This window comes from Mus caroli, unplaced genomic scaffold, assembly GCF_978045245.1.
Source record: "Mus caroli unplaced genomic scaffold, Mus_caroli_1 scaffold_2, whole genome shotgun sequence".
Lineage (NCBI taxonomy): Eukaryota > Metazoa > Chordata > Mammalia > Rodentia > Muridae > Mus > Mus caroli.
Window position 1 is genome coordinate 14,258,513 of NW_028227257.1, and position 15,180 is coordinate 14,273,692.

The 15,180-nt window shown below is 51.1% G+C and overlaps 1 pseudogene; it reads left to right on the top strand.

Annotated features, from left to right (window-relative positions):
• Positions 1-3,236: 3,236 nt before the first annotated feature.
• On the top strand, positions 3,237-3,367 carry LOC115030481 (small nucleolar RNA SNORA48; annotated as a pseudogene).
• Positions 3,368-15,180: the final 11,813 nt, after the last annotated feature.

The following is a 15,180-nucleotide window of genomic DNA, read 5'->3' on the forward strand; positions in this document are numbered from 1 at the left end:
AAAGTGGCCCTGGGAGAGAGAGAAGAGCCACTTGCAATCTAGCAAGGCAGTCCTGGGGTGGAAGTGCAAGAGCTGAGGGCCCATCAGTTACCTGGAGGGAGAGGCACCATCTTTTCCTGCTGAAACTCTGTCACTGGCAGTGGGCATGCCACCAGAAAGAGGCATCACTCCCAGTAGGCAATTGTCTTCAAATCAAGACAGTCCCCCACTGTATCATGTTGTCCCCATTCTCGGGACAACAACCAAGCCCCAAGGCCATCAGGGATCTCTGCAGGGTCTGCCGAGAAGATCACACACAGTCTGGCATGTATGTGCACATGTGTATTCTTTTGAGGAATAGCTTTTACCTCCTAAAAAGTTAGGAACTGCTAATCTAAGGAAAGGCCTGTCCAGAATTTCAGTGGGCTCAGAGATACACACTGAAGGCATTCAGGAAAATGAGGGCTAGATGGCTGGGTGGTTGACTGCATAGACAGATGGGGAGGGGTGAGATGGGAGTGTGGATGGGTAGATGAGTGATGTAGATGGGTGGGTGGGTAAATGATTGAGTAGATGAATGGACAGATGAGGAAATGGGTAAGTGGGTTAATGAATAATTGGGTGGGTGGATAAATAGATTCATGGATGGATAGATAGATAGATAGATAGATAGATAGATAGATAGATAGATAGATAGATCCATATATAGATAGGCAAGTGGGTAGATAAGAAAATGAATAAGCACATGGATGGATGGGTGGATGGAGAGGTGATGGATGGATAAATAGCTGGATACACACAAGAATAGATGGATAAATGATACATTCATACATATACATAGGCAAGTTGGTAGATAAGAGAATTAATAAGTACATGGATGGATGGATGGATGGATGGATGGATGGATGGATGGATGGATGGATGGAGAGATGATGGATGGATAAATAGCTGGATACACACAAGAATGGATGGATAGATGATACATTCATATATACAAACATACAAACAGTTGGTAGATAAGGGAATTAATATGTACATGGATGGATGGATGGATCAGTGGGTAGGTGAATGCATAATGAGTGCATGGATATATATATATATATATATATGTATATGTATATGTGTATATGTATATGTATATATGGATGCAGATGGATAGATAGGTACTTAGTGAGGAGATAAGCAGACAGTGATAGGATAGGAGACACAAAAGGGCACAAGCAGTTGTCTGGGCCCATGTGGGTCAGGAAGAGCCACTTGAGAAAGACCTGGCTTTGTGAACTTAATCCTCAGGACAACATAGGAGCTTCCTGGGGCACAAGGAAAAAACATGGCACACAAGGGCAGAGCAGACATGAAGGCACAGAGGTTGGGTGGTGCTAGGAAGGTGCTTGGCCTTTCAGATCAAACTCACGGTGGCTAGGTGGACATGCACCAGAAAGGGGGTAGGGAGTAATTGGCTTGCTTCTGAAAACTGCATGGACCCCAGAAGGTATTCTGACAGGGGTTGTCCACCCTGTCCTCTTCCAGGACCAGGTGTCTCACCTCCCTCACTGTTATCTCAGCTGTGTGCGCTTGTGGGTCCTAAAGGGCACTCATACAAAAGCTTCACCCATCTGTACCACCCCTGACTTCTTTAGCCTGCCCTCTTGAAGTGGCTGTTTTTTAAAGTCCCAGTTTCCAGATTACAGAATGGGATGGGAGAGCAATCTCTTTGCCTAAGGTCTCTTGCCCAAGGTCACGTACCCTGGTCACTGAACAGAGTCCTTCCTCTCAGTCGCACACTTTCATCCTCCCCAGCACTGCCACCTTCAAGGAGGGATGCCAGGCAGTTTTGATGCCCTCCTACCAATTAGGCCCCTCTGCCCAGGGGCAGCAGTAATAGCCTGCCACAGGAGACTTAGGTCTAGCAGGGCAGGGCCCCCTGCTGCTGTCTTTTGGCCCTACGTGGAATCCCCCACTGAGCCTTGCCACTGTCCTGTTCCCAGCTGCCCCATGAATTAAACATGCCCCCGTGGTTAACTCAGTAATGCTTTTATTAATAGTTAATTACTCAACGTGCACTGGGGAAATGAGACTCACTCAGGCCTCGTAAATTAAGGCAGTGATCTCTCGAAGGAAACCAATGGGAGTTCATTACCCAGCCCTTCCCTCACAGTACCTCTGGGCTTGCCATTTAGCCGCACTAATCGAGACGTGCTGGGTGGCAGGGTGAAGGGACAGGGACTTTCTGCAGGGAGATGGTGCTGCAGGATGGCATCTGGGCAAGAGGAAGGGCCCGAGGACAGGGGTGACGTGTAGGCTAGGAAACATCAGGCAGCACTTTAGCAGCTTGTCACCTGCCTGTGTACCCTGTCACCTCCCAGGATTCCCAGACAGATCAAGGCTGCCTACCCTGGGCCAGGGGCTCTCTCACTCAGTCCAAGCCTGGACCTGTCCCTGTCCGCTACTAACACACACACACACACTCACACACACACTCACGCACATATGCACGCACGAGTACAACTCCCATCAAGACTCTCTCCATTTCTGCCTTTCTCATTTCACAGGTGTCAAGACTTCCTCTTCTATGTTTTCGTTGTGGCTGAAGCCAATTTCCCATCCTGCGTCTGCTGCCCGGGTGGATAAGGGTCTAGTCTAACCTGCTTAGCTTTTCTAAATTTAACCCTCTCACGAGTGTTTTGTTTCCCAGGAGACAGAAGCCCTGGGAAAAGCCCATCACCCAGGAAAAGATAGCCAGTGCATACTTTGAACCAACTGTGTGCCAAGGCCTGTCCTCGGGGGTGGGGGGAACATGTTTATTGATTTTCAACCAGGAAACCCCTACTTCTCTGTCCCTCCTGAGTCTGAAAGGGGAAATAATAAAACCTATTTTCTGGGGTCATCAAGTATGTACATTGCTTGAAACATACAAATTCCACACGGCTGCTTTGTTTGGGAGTGTGTGTGTGTGTGTGTGCCTGTGTGTGTGTGTGCCTGTGTGTGTATGTGCCTGTATGTGAACGCCAACAGACACCTTGGTGGTTGTTTCTCAGGAAGTGTCCACATTTTTTTTTGTTTTGTTTTTCACAGAGTCTTCCCACTGGCCTGGAACTCCTTCGGTAGGCTACACTGACAGGCCAGTGATCCAGGATTGAGGATCTGCCTCTCCTTCCTTTCCTCTCGCCCTTTACCTCCTTTGCCTCCCACACCCCAGCTTGGATTACAAGCGTGGGCTACACTTGATTTTTTTTCTTAAAAAAAAAAAAAAAGTACACCCTGGCAATGGGCAAAGAGACACCTTGTTGATGGCATTGATCTTATATCCAGCAGGGGCAGAGCAGTGTTCGTCCTAGCCTGATGTCTGGCTTGGTGGCCAAAACTGCTTTATGTCTAGGACACATAAAAATCAAATCAAGGGCTGGAGAGATGGCTCAGTGATTGAGAGCATTGTCTGCTTTTCCAGGGGTCCTGAGTTCAAATCCCCAGCACCCACATGGTGACTCACAACCATAGGTGATAGGATCTGGCGCCCTCTTCTGTTGTGTCTGAGAACAGCGACAGTGTACTTACATAATTCTTTTTTTTTTTTTAAGATTTATTATTATATCTAAGTACACTGTAGCTGTCTTCAGATGCACCAGAAGAGGGCGTCAGATCTCATTATGGATGGTTGTGAGCCACCATGTGGTTGCTAGGATGTGAACTCAGGACCTTCGGAAGAGCAGTTGGTACTCTTAACCACTGAGCCATCTCTCCAGCCCACTCACATAAATCTAAAAAAAAAAAAAAAATCAAATCTAGGCAGTGCAACCCAGGAGGAGGAAGACAGACAGAGACCTGTGTTTCTCCATGCCATACAGTATGGGCAGGGAAAGATGCCCACAGACCTGCCCTCCACCCCATAGCACAGACATTATAAAGACACACAGAGCCCCGCCTAACACCATGCACACAGAGACCTACAGACCACCATGCCACCCACAGACCTGTTTCCCCTCCCCATGCAGGGCACAGGCTGCTGTAGGCACCTGTTTACTCCCACACCATGCAGTGTGTGGATGAAAGTCATCACTCAGGGACCCACCAATCACAGGGTAGACCAACAGCAGGAGCCACCACCATGTGCAAGTATGTGGTGGACAGGTGGGAGAGAAAGAGAAGTGGAACAGCTTGAGTGCTATGAGGAGGATGGAACTGGAGACTCGAGGAAGGGTGAAGAGGAATAGCCACCGTGAGTGGCCAGCCTTGCCGCCCGTGCTGCCACTGCCGAGGGCCATGTCTGGGTCTGTGGCTACACAGCATCAGGAATTGGTGTTGATATTGGAGGCTCGAATGATCACTAAATAACATGTGAATGTCCCTGGCCAGGGCAACTTCCCGGGGATCACATGGATATTCAAGGGCTGTGCAGAACTGGCCCTGCCCCTCACAGGTTGGGACACTCTGGAGAGCTGGCAGCACTTGGGAGAGCAGGCCTTGTGCCTCACCTAGGCAGCACAGTGGAGGTGGGCCTGAAGGTGTGGATAAGCCGGCCCTGAGGACAGGAGAGCAGGAGAACTGAGCCTGCCTCCTGCCAGCAGCAGCATCAGGTGGCCTAGCCGGAGCAGTGCAGGAGGGCTTGCTCTGGTAGTGCAGGTAAGGGTGAGCATGCACGCTGACCAGCTCAGCTCCCACCTAGGCCCAGATCCAGGACTCTGAGTTCACCCATCCCGAAATGTCTATCATCTGTGGATGATTGGGACAGGTGAGAGGGCTGATCCTATCAAGGCAAAGCTGCAGGACCTCCATGACATCGCAATAACGGGATAACCCGGAGGAGTCCCATTGAAAATGCACTTTTGATGCTGTCACAGAAGCCAGAGGTCTTGAACCAGACCAATGACTCAGTGCAATGAACATTTGCACATAAAGATGTGTGGACAGGAGGGTAGACTGTGGGACACACTGTAACACACGACAGCTTCCATGAGGAGATGTTTTTCTCTGCTTTGGTTTTTTATGTGTGCATGCACGCATGTGCACACACATATGTGTTATATTGGGGGGGAGGTTACAAGAGCAAAGGGCAGATATGAAGGGGGAGGGAGATGAGTGGTATCGGGTATATGATGTGAAACAAAGAATCAATAAAAAGTTTTTTTTAAAAAAACCAACAACAACAATGTAGGTGAGATTGTTGAACTCGGGTCCCCTTGCTCCCACTAAAACTTCTTTACCAGATAAAGTATCTCCCAGTCCTGTTTTAGTTTGGGGGGGGGTTCTTTGTTTGTCTGAGCCCAGGTTTTATTCTGTAACCCAGGCTAGTCCTGAACTCATAGCAACCCTCCTGTCTCAGCTTTAGTACTAGAATTACAGGCCTGAGGCGTCACATCCACCTTTCAGCAGCCACTATTACTATTGACTACCTCACCATGATCTGCGGAGTATGTCTCCATATCATAGATATGCAAAATGTATGTGTGTTCTTCAACCCGCCCCGGAACGTGGAACCAGAACAAGTTACCAACCTTACTGTTTTCCTGTGATGGAGGCAAAGTGGGGAGCTGGTCTCCCTAGCAGGTCACACTGCCCAAATTTTAGCAAAGACCTGCCACTGGTCACAAAACCTCCCTAAGGACTGTGGGTGAGACATGTATTGGCCCCTCCATCTGGTTAGGCTAGCGCAAGCTCTGCGTCTCCTGCCTCAGCAATTGTCAATTGCTTCAGTGTTTACAGCTGGAATGGGCACACAGTGACGCCTCTCTCCATGGAAGGACAGACATAAGGTTTCTGGATGTAAGGCCTGACATGAGCCTTTCTGTTAGAACTTGCTGCCACTGGTTTCTTTGTATGGCGTGGGGATCAGCAAGGACTCCCCTCCCCCACCTTTGTGGCAGAGGTCCCTGAAAGTCTGAGCTTCTGGGCTTCAACACTCCCAAGGTGGCCCCTGGCCTAATGGGGACTCTCCTAGGGCCAGGCCATGCAGAGGGATGGGGACAGATGGCTGCCCCATACCCACACCAGTTCCCAACTGCTTTAGCAAGTAGAGGTCAGCCTCTGGAAATGACCCCCAAACTGCCAGAGTGCCTCACTCACGGGTTTCGAGCCTTCCCGGTTTGGGAGCACAAGCCTCAGAGGAGAACAGCTTGGGGTTCATACATAATATGTAACGTCAGATTTAAATGTCACTGCTGCAGGCAGCTGACCCGGGTTCCCACACAATGGGCCGTGAGGGGTGCCTCCGCCGCCTCTTCATCTTCCTGGCGGTAGCTGACCAAAGGGAGGGAGATTTGGTTTCTTAAAAAACTAAACAGTTGTTGAGCACTCTGGCGTTGCCTGGGCAACAGCCGAGGGGGAGAGAGAAGCATCTTATTGTTTAAAGTTATTCTTGCTCGATTTCAAAGGTCTGCTCTGAAAAGACCGTATTCTCCAAACAGCCCAGGTTCTCCTCTTCAGCACAGGCATGCAGGCAGCTCCCGCTGCCCTCAGCCCCATCCCCACTCCAGCCCGAGGCTGTGGAAGGCGACTTCCCTGCTGTCTCCTGGGCATTGGTTTAGGGCCAGCGGGGCTCACCTGTAAAGACAGGGATTGCATGCTGGGATGCCCCAGCCACTGGCTTCTTTTCCAGCCACTCTGTGACCTGGGCATTTGATCACAATGACAGTGACTTGGGAGATGGCAACACACAAAGGCTCAAACACTCAAAGGGGAGATCCACACTGCATTCGAGAGGCAGGCGTCTTGATTCTCAACCCAGAGGCTAGATGAGGGTGACCATATCTGGCCATTATTTGTGGGCAGTAGCCCAGAGCAGTCATTGAGATCATTTAAGAAACTGCCCAGCAGCCTGGCATCCACATTCTTCTGCCCCTCCTACAACACCGCGTTGGGCTTGCTCGTGCTTCCCTCTTCCCCATGAGACTGTCAGCTCCCTGGCAGCAGGACCACATCTATTCATCTCTGTGTGCTCTCATAAGCCCGAAGCCCTTTCAGGAGCAAAGCAAATGCTGAAAACCCAAACAAGATGTACATATATTTTTAATTAAAAATGTTTAGCTTGTGAGTACATACACATGATACAGGACTCAGAAGCTTCAAGGGACTGAGGATACGTGTCTCACGGCACCCACTTGGTCTGCATGGGGAGACACATCGCTCCCTTCTTCCAGAAATGCCTGTCATACACAAGTGAGCATCAAATAAGATGTGTTACTCATATCTCAGGCCTTGGTATCTAGCACGGGTGTAGCACACAGTGACATATAAAAGAGTGAGAGAGACTGGGAGAGTGGAGGCATAGAAGGGTGGCGGAGGAGTGGGAGGTTAGGTAGATGTATGAGTACATGGGTGAATATGTGGGTGGGTAGGTGGGTGGATAGAAGGATGGCCGGGTGGATGGGTGGGTGGGTGGGTGGGTGGGTGGAAGGGTGGGTGGATGGATGGATGGATGGATGGATGGATGGATGGATGGATGGATGGATGGAAGGGTGGGTAGATGGATGGGTGGTGGGTGGATGGGTGGGTGGGTGGATGTATGTAGGGGTGGGTGGATAGAAGGATGAATGGGTGGGTGGGTGGGTGGGTGGGTAGATGGGTAGGTGGGTGGGTGGGTGGATGGATGGAAGGGTGGGAGGATGGATGGATAAATGGAAGGGTGGGTAGATGGATGGGTGGTGGGTGAATGGGTGGGTGGATGTATGGATGGATGGAAGGATGGGTGGGTGGATAGAAGGATAAATGGGTGGATGGGTGGGTGGGTGGATGGATGGAAGGGTGGGTGGGTGGGTGGATGGATGGGTGGGTGGGTGGATAGATGGAAGGGTGGGTGGGTGGGTGGATGGATGGAAGGGTGGGTGGGTGGATGGATGGAAGGGTGGGAGGATGGATGGATAAATGGAAGGGTGGGTAGATGGGTGGGTGGTGGGTGGATGGGTAGGTGGATGTATGGATAGATGTAAGGATGGGTGAGTGGATAGAAGGATGAATGGGTGGATGGGTGGGTGGGTGGGTGGGTAGATGGGTGGGTGGGTGGGTGGATGGATGGAAGGATGGGTGGGTGGATGGGTGGGTGGGTGGATGGATGGAAGGATGGGTGGGTGGATGGGTGGGTGGGTGGATGGATGGAAGGATGGGTGGGTGGATGGGTGGGTGGGTGGATGGATGGATGGAAGGATGGATGGATGGATGGAAGGGTGGGTAGATGGGTGGGTGGTGGGTGGATGGGTAGGTGGATGTATGGATAGATGTAAGGATGGGTGGGTGGATAGATAAATGGCTGGCTGGGTTAATGAATGGATGGATGGATACATGGGTGGGTAGATTTAAGAGGGTAGATGGATGGGTAGATGGTATCTTAGGGTTTCTATTGCAGTAATAAAACACCATAACAAAAATCAGTTTGAGGAGGAAAGGGTTTGTTTCAGCTTACAGTTCTACATCACAGTCTGTCATCAAAGGAAATCAGGGCAGGGATTCAAGCAGGGCAGGAATCTGGAGGCAGGAGCTGATGCAGAGGCTATGTCAAGGTGCTACTTACTGGCTTGCTCTTCATTGCTTGTTCAGCCTGCCTTTTTATAGCACCCAGAACCACCAGCTCAGGGGTGGTACCACCTACCATGATCCTGCTATATCAGTCACAGTTGTCATCATCATCTCTGTCATCATCACCACCATCATCATCATCACCATCATCAATAACAATAACAAAATACACCATACTCTTACCTACAGGCTTGGCCAATATGATGGGGGCATTTTCTTTTTTTTTTTTTTTTTATTACATATTTTCCTCAATTACATTTCCAATACTATCCCAAAAGTCCCCCATAGCGCCCCCCACTTCCCTACCCACCCATTCCCATTCTTTTGGCCCTGGCATTCCCCTATATTGGGGCATATAAAGTTTGCAAGTCCAATGGGCCTCTCTTTCCATTGATGGCCGACTAGGCCATCTTTCGATACATATGCAGCTAGAGACAAGAGCTCCAGGGTTCTGGTTAGTACATTATGTTGTTCCAACAATAGGGTTGCAGATCCCTTTAGCTCCTTGGGTACTTTCTCTAGCTTCTCCATTGGGAGCCCTGTGATACATCCAATAGCTGACTGTGAACATCCACTCCTGTGTTTGCTAGGGGGGCATTTTCTTAAATGAGACTCTCTCTTCTCAAATGACCCTAAGTTGTGTCAAGTTGACATAAAAACCAGGCAGCAGTGATGGATAGATGGCTGGGTGGGTAGACGGATGTTTGAGCCAGTGAGGGAGAAGATAGGTGGATGGGTGATGGATGCTTGGTAGGCATATAGTTCCGTGGACAGGGGAAAGCATAAGTGAGTGGCTAGTTGGGATGTGGGTGGGTAGATGGATAAATGGATGAGTAGGTGGATGGGTGAAAAGATGGAGAGGTGTCTCTATGAGTTGGTGAGTGGATGGGTGATGTGTAGGCAGGTGTGTGGCAGACAGGTAGACAGGTTCCCAGTTCCCACTTACTCAGCCGCCTACCTACTCACATCTTCTGACCACACACCAAGCCTATGCCACCAGATCTCCCTTCTCACACGTGTGAGAGGTCCTTGGGAGAAAGACAGATGACCCAGCATTGGGCACATCAAGTCCCAGGGCCTGTCATCGCTCAGACGACAGAAACAGGGTCTGTGGCTGTGTCCAGTGGCGATTCTATCCCAGTGTTAGTGGCAAGACCCAATCACAATGGCTCAAGTCCTCAAGAATTTTTGTCCCCACCATGGGGACATCTGGGAGACTCCCTTGGGATATCTAGGTCTAGGGTGTCCCTGTTCCCTTCACTTTTCCATATGACATAACAGAAAGACTCTTGGAGACGGAGGCCTTCAGCATCCTGCCCATGTTCCAGGAAGAAAGCGGGAAAAGAGGGGCAAAAGAATGAGTCAGCCTCCTATAAAAAGCCTGTTCCTGGAAGCCCCACCCGATGACTTCTAATTAGATCTCCATGGCAACCCTTAACCGCAATGGAGGCTGGGAAATGTGGCCTCTAAGCTGGCCATGTTACACGGCAGACAAGCATGGGATGCAGTCATCAGGAGAAGGGGGAAATGGACCAAGGCAGACAGCTGGCAGCCTCAGCCACGGGTGAAGGATGAGGAGCAAGCTGGCCGAGGACCGAGAGCTCAGCCCCACCAAGCAGCTGGGGCCAGGCCTGGGCCAGGCCGAGCAGGGCTCGGGGCTCCTTCTACTGGTGTAAGCCCGGTCTCCTGTGCATCCTGGGCGGGAAGGATGTGCCCACACCAGCCTGGTACAAGCCATCATCATCATACTTTCCCAAATGCCTGACCCCTCGTTCTTGCTCTCCCTCTGTATTCTTGACTATGCCCAGCCCCTCCCCCATTCCTTTGCCAATATCCAAGGCAAGTCCCCTTTTCTTTTCTGTTTGTTTGAGTACACACGTGGTGGAGGCATCTGTGGATGGCTGCAGCCCTCCTCTCTCTATCACTCCCCATCTTATTCTTTTGAGACAAAGTCTCAACCGGGAACTAGGCTGGCAGCCAGCAAGCCCCCAGCATTCCTTTCAGCCTTCACTCCATGTAGTGCTAGGGTTACAGGCATGTGACCAAGCCTGGCTTTTCATGGGGAGTTTGAACTCAGGCCCTTGTTCCTGTTCAGCAAGTTCTCTAATCCACTGAGCCATCTTCCTAGGTCTCCGAGGTAGTCTTCCTAACCCACAGGTCTGATGGCGTGGGTCTACTCAACGGCAGCCCTTCTCACTCACAGGGTGAAACCTTAGGCTTCCCTGCCTTTCTGCCCCCCACCGTCTCTCTCATGCTTACCTTAGTCAAGCTACCCTGGGCTCTCGGCTCCCTCTTAGCCTAGGGTCCTTGGCCCTGTGGCTCCCTTTGCCTCTGTGAACTTGACCAGGCAGCCTTTCATCTTGAGTTGTTGACGCAATACCCCTCCCTCAGAGGATGTCCTATCCTGAGAATTCTGTCACCTGGCCGGGCCTCCTTGTCACCCTCCTGTGCAGGCACAGGCAGTGACCCACTTGAGGCAAGGCTGTGTGAAGCTTATGACCCCTCACAATAATGCTCGAAAAGCAAAAGAAAAAAATATGCAGATTGGCAAAGGCAGCTGATTATACTGAAGTACAGTTTTCAAAATATTTGCAAAACAAATATGAGATACAGTTCCAGATCCACCTTCTTACTAACACATCAAATACGAAGATCACGAAGCAGTTCCATTAGCTGCCACAATTTTGAAGCAGTGATAAGTGTCAATGATCTTTCGAAATGTCTGCAACAACTACCACGTGACGGGGAATATCTGATTTCTGCAGGTGACAGAGTCACGGGCACTGTAATGCTGCGTTCTGTGGCCTCAGCCTGCGTAACCAAAGAGAGAGATGTTCTGTTGCAGGTTGAGACTGGGGAAATGAAAACCGGCTGCTTTCCTGACTTCCCTCACCGACTCCTGGAAGCCTAGCTGTAGTGTCTCTCTCTTTTTTTTTTTAAGTTCCCTTCGCTGCAAGAACTTGGCTTGCTCACTGCCAGATCCTCCCAGGACAGCAGAGACCTTGCCTGTCCTGTCCTCTGCTGCGTCTGGAATGCTTCCAGGCATACAGGTGGTCAGCAAAGGGTTTTTAGGACAAATGAACAGTCAAGAGACCATGCTGGGGAGGTGGGCCCACAGTGAGAGGCCTTGAGGGCTGTGCTCAGAAGCATGGCTGAAGCCAGAGAAAACAGACTCGCTCTGGGAGGGAGGTCAGCCTGAGGAACACCCGAGCACCCACAGAGCTCGGCTGGCAGGAGGGATGACTAGAGGTGAGCAGGCTGCGGGACCAGTCTGAGCATCAATTGTGGATGTCAGCAGCTACTTGGCTCCCAGCTGCCCTCTGTCCTTGTGGCCTCCCTGGACGTTAAGCGGGGACCTTGGAGAAGCTGGACCTAGAGTGCTGTCATCAGCTTCCAGCATCTCTGTGATGGTAAAGTGTGCCAGGGACAAGGAGAAGCAGAGGCCAGAGGCTAGCAGCGCGCCTTGGGAATGGCCCAGCAGCAGCTACAGTAGAGAGCTAATGTGTGTGGGATCAGGGAGACAAGGACGGATAAGCCAGCTCAGCTATCCCAGACTGGGGCGGGGTGTTTGGGACCCAGATCTCACAGTTACCTGGGGGAGTCAGGGAGAAAGCTGCCTTCTGGACTCAGGTGAGATCCATACCCGCCACCTGTTTGTTGTTATTTAATTTTGAGACTGTCAGATAGACCAGGATGGCCCTGAACTCACAATATAGATCAAAGGCGATCTTGAACTTCTAATCTCCCTGCCTTTACTGCTTGAGTGCTGAGATTACAGGCATGTGTCACCAAACTCGGTTCATGTGGTGCTGGGCAAGCATTCCGCCAGCCAAGCTACATCCCCAGCCCCATTGCCACCCACTTCTGCATGTGCCCAGCAGATTATACTCTAGCCTTATACCTCTGTTTTGGTTGCTGAAATGAGGGAATTCCTTCTGTGTGGCAGGTCTGAAAGAAGCTCTAAAGGTCATTGTCTGGGGCACTCAAACCACCCTTGTGCCTTGTCACGACTAACATGGAGGGATGACTTGATGACAATAGTCCTACCATTTCCCCTCATCAACCAGCCCAGAAAGAGAGGGTGGAGAACCTATCTAGTGTTAGCATGAGGCGGTAGGACAGGGATGAAGAGAGATCTGTGTTCAAATCTCAGCTCTGTGGTTAATGCCTGTGTGTCTCTGGCCGAACCACCGTACCTCTCAGAGCCCCACTGGGCTCATTTCATTAAACAAGGATAATGCTTGAACTTCTAATCTCCCAGCTGCCCTCTGTCCTCATGGCCTGGACATTCTTCCTGTACTGTTGCAAGCATTACGGGCCAGGAATGATGTGAGCAGAGTCCTCCAGACAGGGTCTGACCCCTCATAAGTGTTCAGTCAGTGGTGGCTCTAAGTGCGTTGTTTATTCCAGCCACAGCCCTGTTCCGGGAGTCAAGGATGCAGGTAAGGAGGATCACCTGGCTCTTTGCTCATCCTTAGAAAAATGCCAGCCCCACAGGGGGCCTGGGCTTGCTGCCCTCCACCAGCTGAGCTGGTGACAGGGACCCGCAGAAGCAATATTCTCCAAGCTTGCAGGGCTGGAGACCACTGGACAGACAGACAGATCCTGAGCTACCTTTGAAGAAAGCAGCAGTGAGCAGTAGGCCCAGGGCTGCCCTTGGCCTGGAGAATTCAGGTCTAATTTGCCCAGGGTGGGGAGGGAGACCCAGGATTGCTTTTAGGTAACAGACCCGCAGTGGCTAGCCCTGTGCTGACCCTGGGCTGTTGACAGGATTTTCTGCTCGTGAGCTGGGCCCACTCCTTATGCCACCATGATCCCAGCACAAAGGTCCCAACTGGAGGACCAGCATCCTAGTATACCGAGGAGGAGCTGTGTGGATCCATCTGTCCTCACACCTGGGCCTTTTGAAAAGTTAGATGAAGAGGAAAGCCCCTTGCTTCCCAGACTCATGTGATGTCAAGAACTCATTTTACAAAGCCACACCTTATGCCTCTGGGTTGTGCAGATGAGAGGGCCCAGGGTCCTGATGCAGGCCAGCATGGGTTCCAGGCCCAACTTTAGACTTGATGGGCATAAGATGAACTCACAAAGGGAAACAACATGATCGAAGACACCCAACGGCCAGGGATTAAGAACCCAGTGCCCCAGACTGTCATCAAGACACACACTGCTTTGCTGTCTCCCTGAGAGGGAAGGACCTGCAAATCAGGACTCACAAATCCCAACCAGGACACATGGATGATGAAGGATCTTATGCCCCAGGTGTCAGCCTATCCTTGTCTCCCAGCCAAGCACCCTTGTTCAGGATTCAACGAGTAAAACTGTATACAGTAGCCCTGATTATCTTGTTCCTCCTCGTGGCTCCTCGCCCCTCCGACCCTCTGTCCCTGCACAAGAGGGACACCCAGCCCTCAGGGTGTCAAGTTGACACTGGCTTAGGGGACAGCCTAGTTGTTGGGCTGCACTTTCCAAAGCCCCAGAGAGGCCTCGGCCAAAGGTGCTGACTCAGCAAACTTTAATTTATCTCACAGGCCAGGGGTGCACATGAAGCAATTAGTGAAATAATGGTTATGTCGCACTAAAAATTATTTATAGAGTCACCGTGCACACAGCTGTGATTAAATTAGACAACCAGGGGGACTTTAACTGCCAGCTGAACTGTCATCCCAGACCCAGGCTCCAGCTGGCTGGGGTGGGGGGAGCGGCTTCTCACACATCCAGTGCCCACCTCCACCTCCGCCAACCAGCATCAGTGCCAACCGGAGCCAGGTGAGGTGGGGGTAGGGTGGGGGGCTGGGTGCATAGTCTGATTCTGACAGACGGTCTGAGCCCCAGGGCTCTTGCACAAGACTTCAGCAGGGCTTCCCACGCTGGAGGCTTAGCTCAGGGACCTTCTTTCCACGTTCCAGAGTGGAGGTGACCAGGTGACCTACAGAAGTTGATCTTGAGCTTGGTGGACTTGGCAATGACCTTTCAGGCCCTGAGGTCTTGGGGCCATGCTGGAAAGTGACAAGGGCTAAAGATTGGCCTCTCTGGCTCCCTACAGGCAGGCTGTTGAAACCTTAGTCCAGCCCATGCCTTTCGCTGGTCCCCAGTCGCTGCCCCCTGAAAGTTCAAACAGTGCACAGGGTGAGCCCCTGCTGCAGATCACCATTTCCGTGGGTGCACCCCTTTTATTCGTTTCTTCATCCCTCTCTGTCTTTCTTTCATTTTCTCTTTTAAATGATTTATTTGTTTGTTTATGTTTGAGACAGGATCTCAGTGTGCAGCCCCATGGAATTCACTCTGTAGACCAGGCTGGCCGCAAATTCACAGATATTCATCTGCCTGCAGAGTGCTGAGTAAAAGGCATACACTACCACACCCATCTTGCGTCTTCTTTTTTGAGACAAGGGCTCGTGTATCCCAGTCTGTAGCCAAAGATGAACTTGAACCTCTGATCCTCCTGTCTCCACCTTCGGAGTAGGGATTGTCACTGTGGCTGGTTTCCTTGGGACTAGAAGTTGAGCCCAGGGCTTTGTGCACACTAGCCAGGCACTCTGCCAACTGAGCTAACCCTCAGGCTCCCAAGTATTCTTATTCTCACTTTATGGAATCCAAGGTTCAGAGAGGTAAAAATAACTGCCTACCATTACACATCAGTGAGCGGAGGGGGTCTCTGAAGGCCCAAGAGACTGCAATGGTGGAGCACTGAGG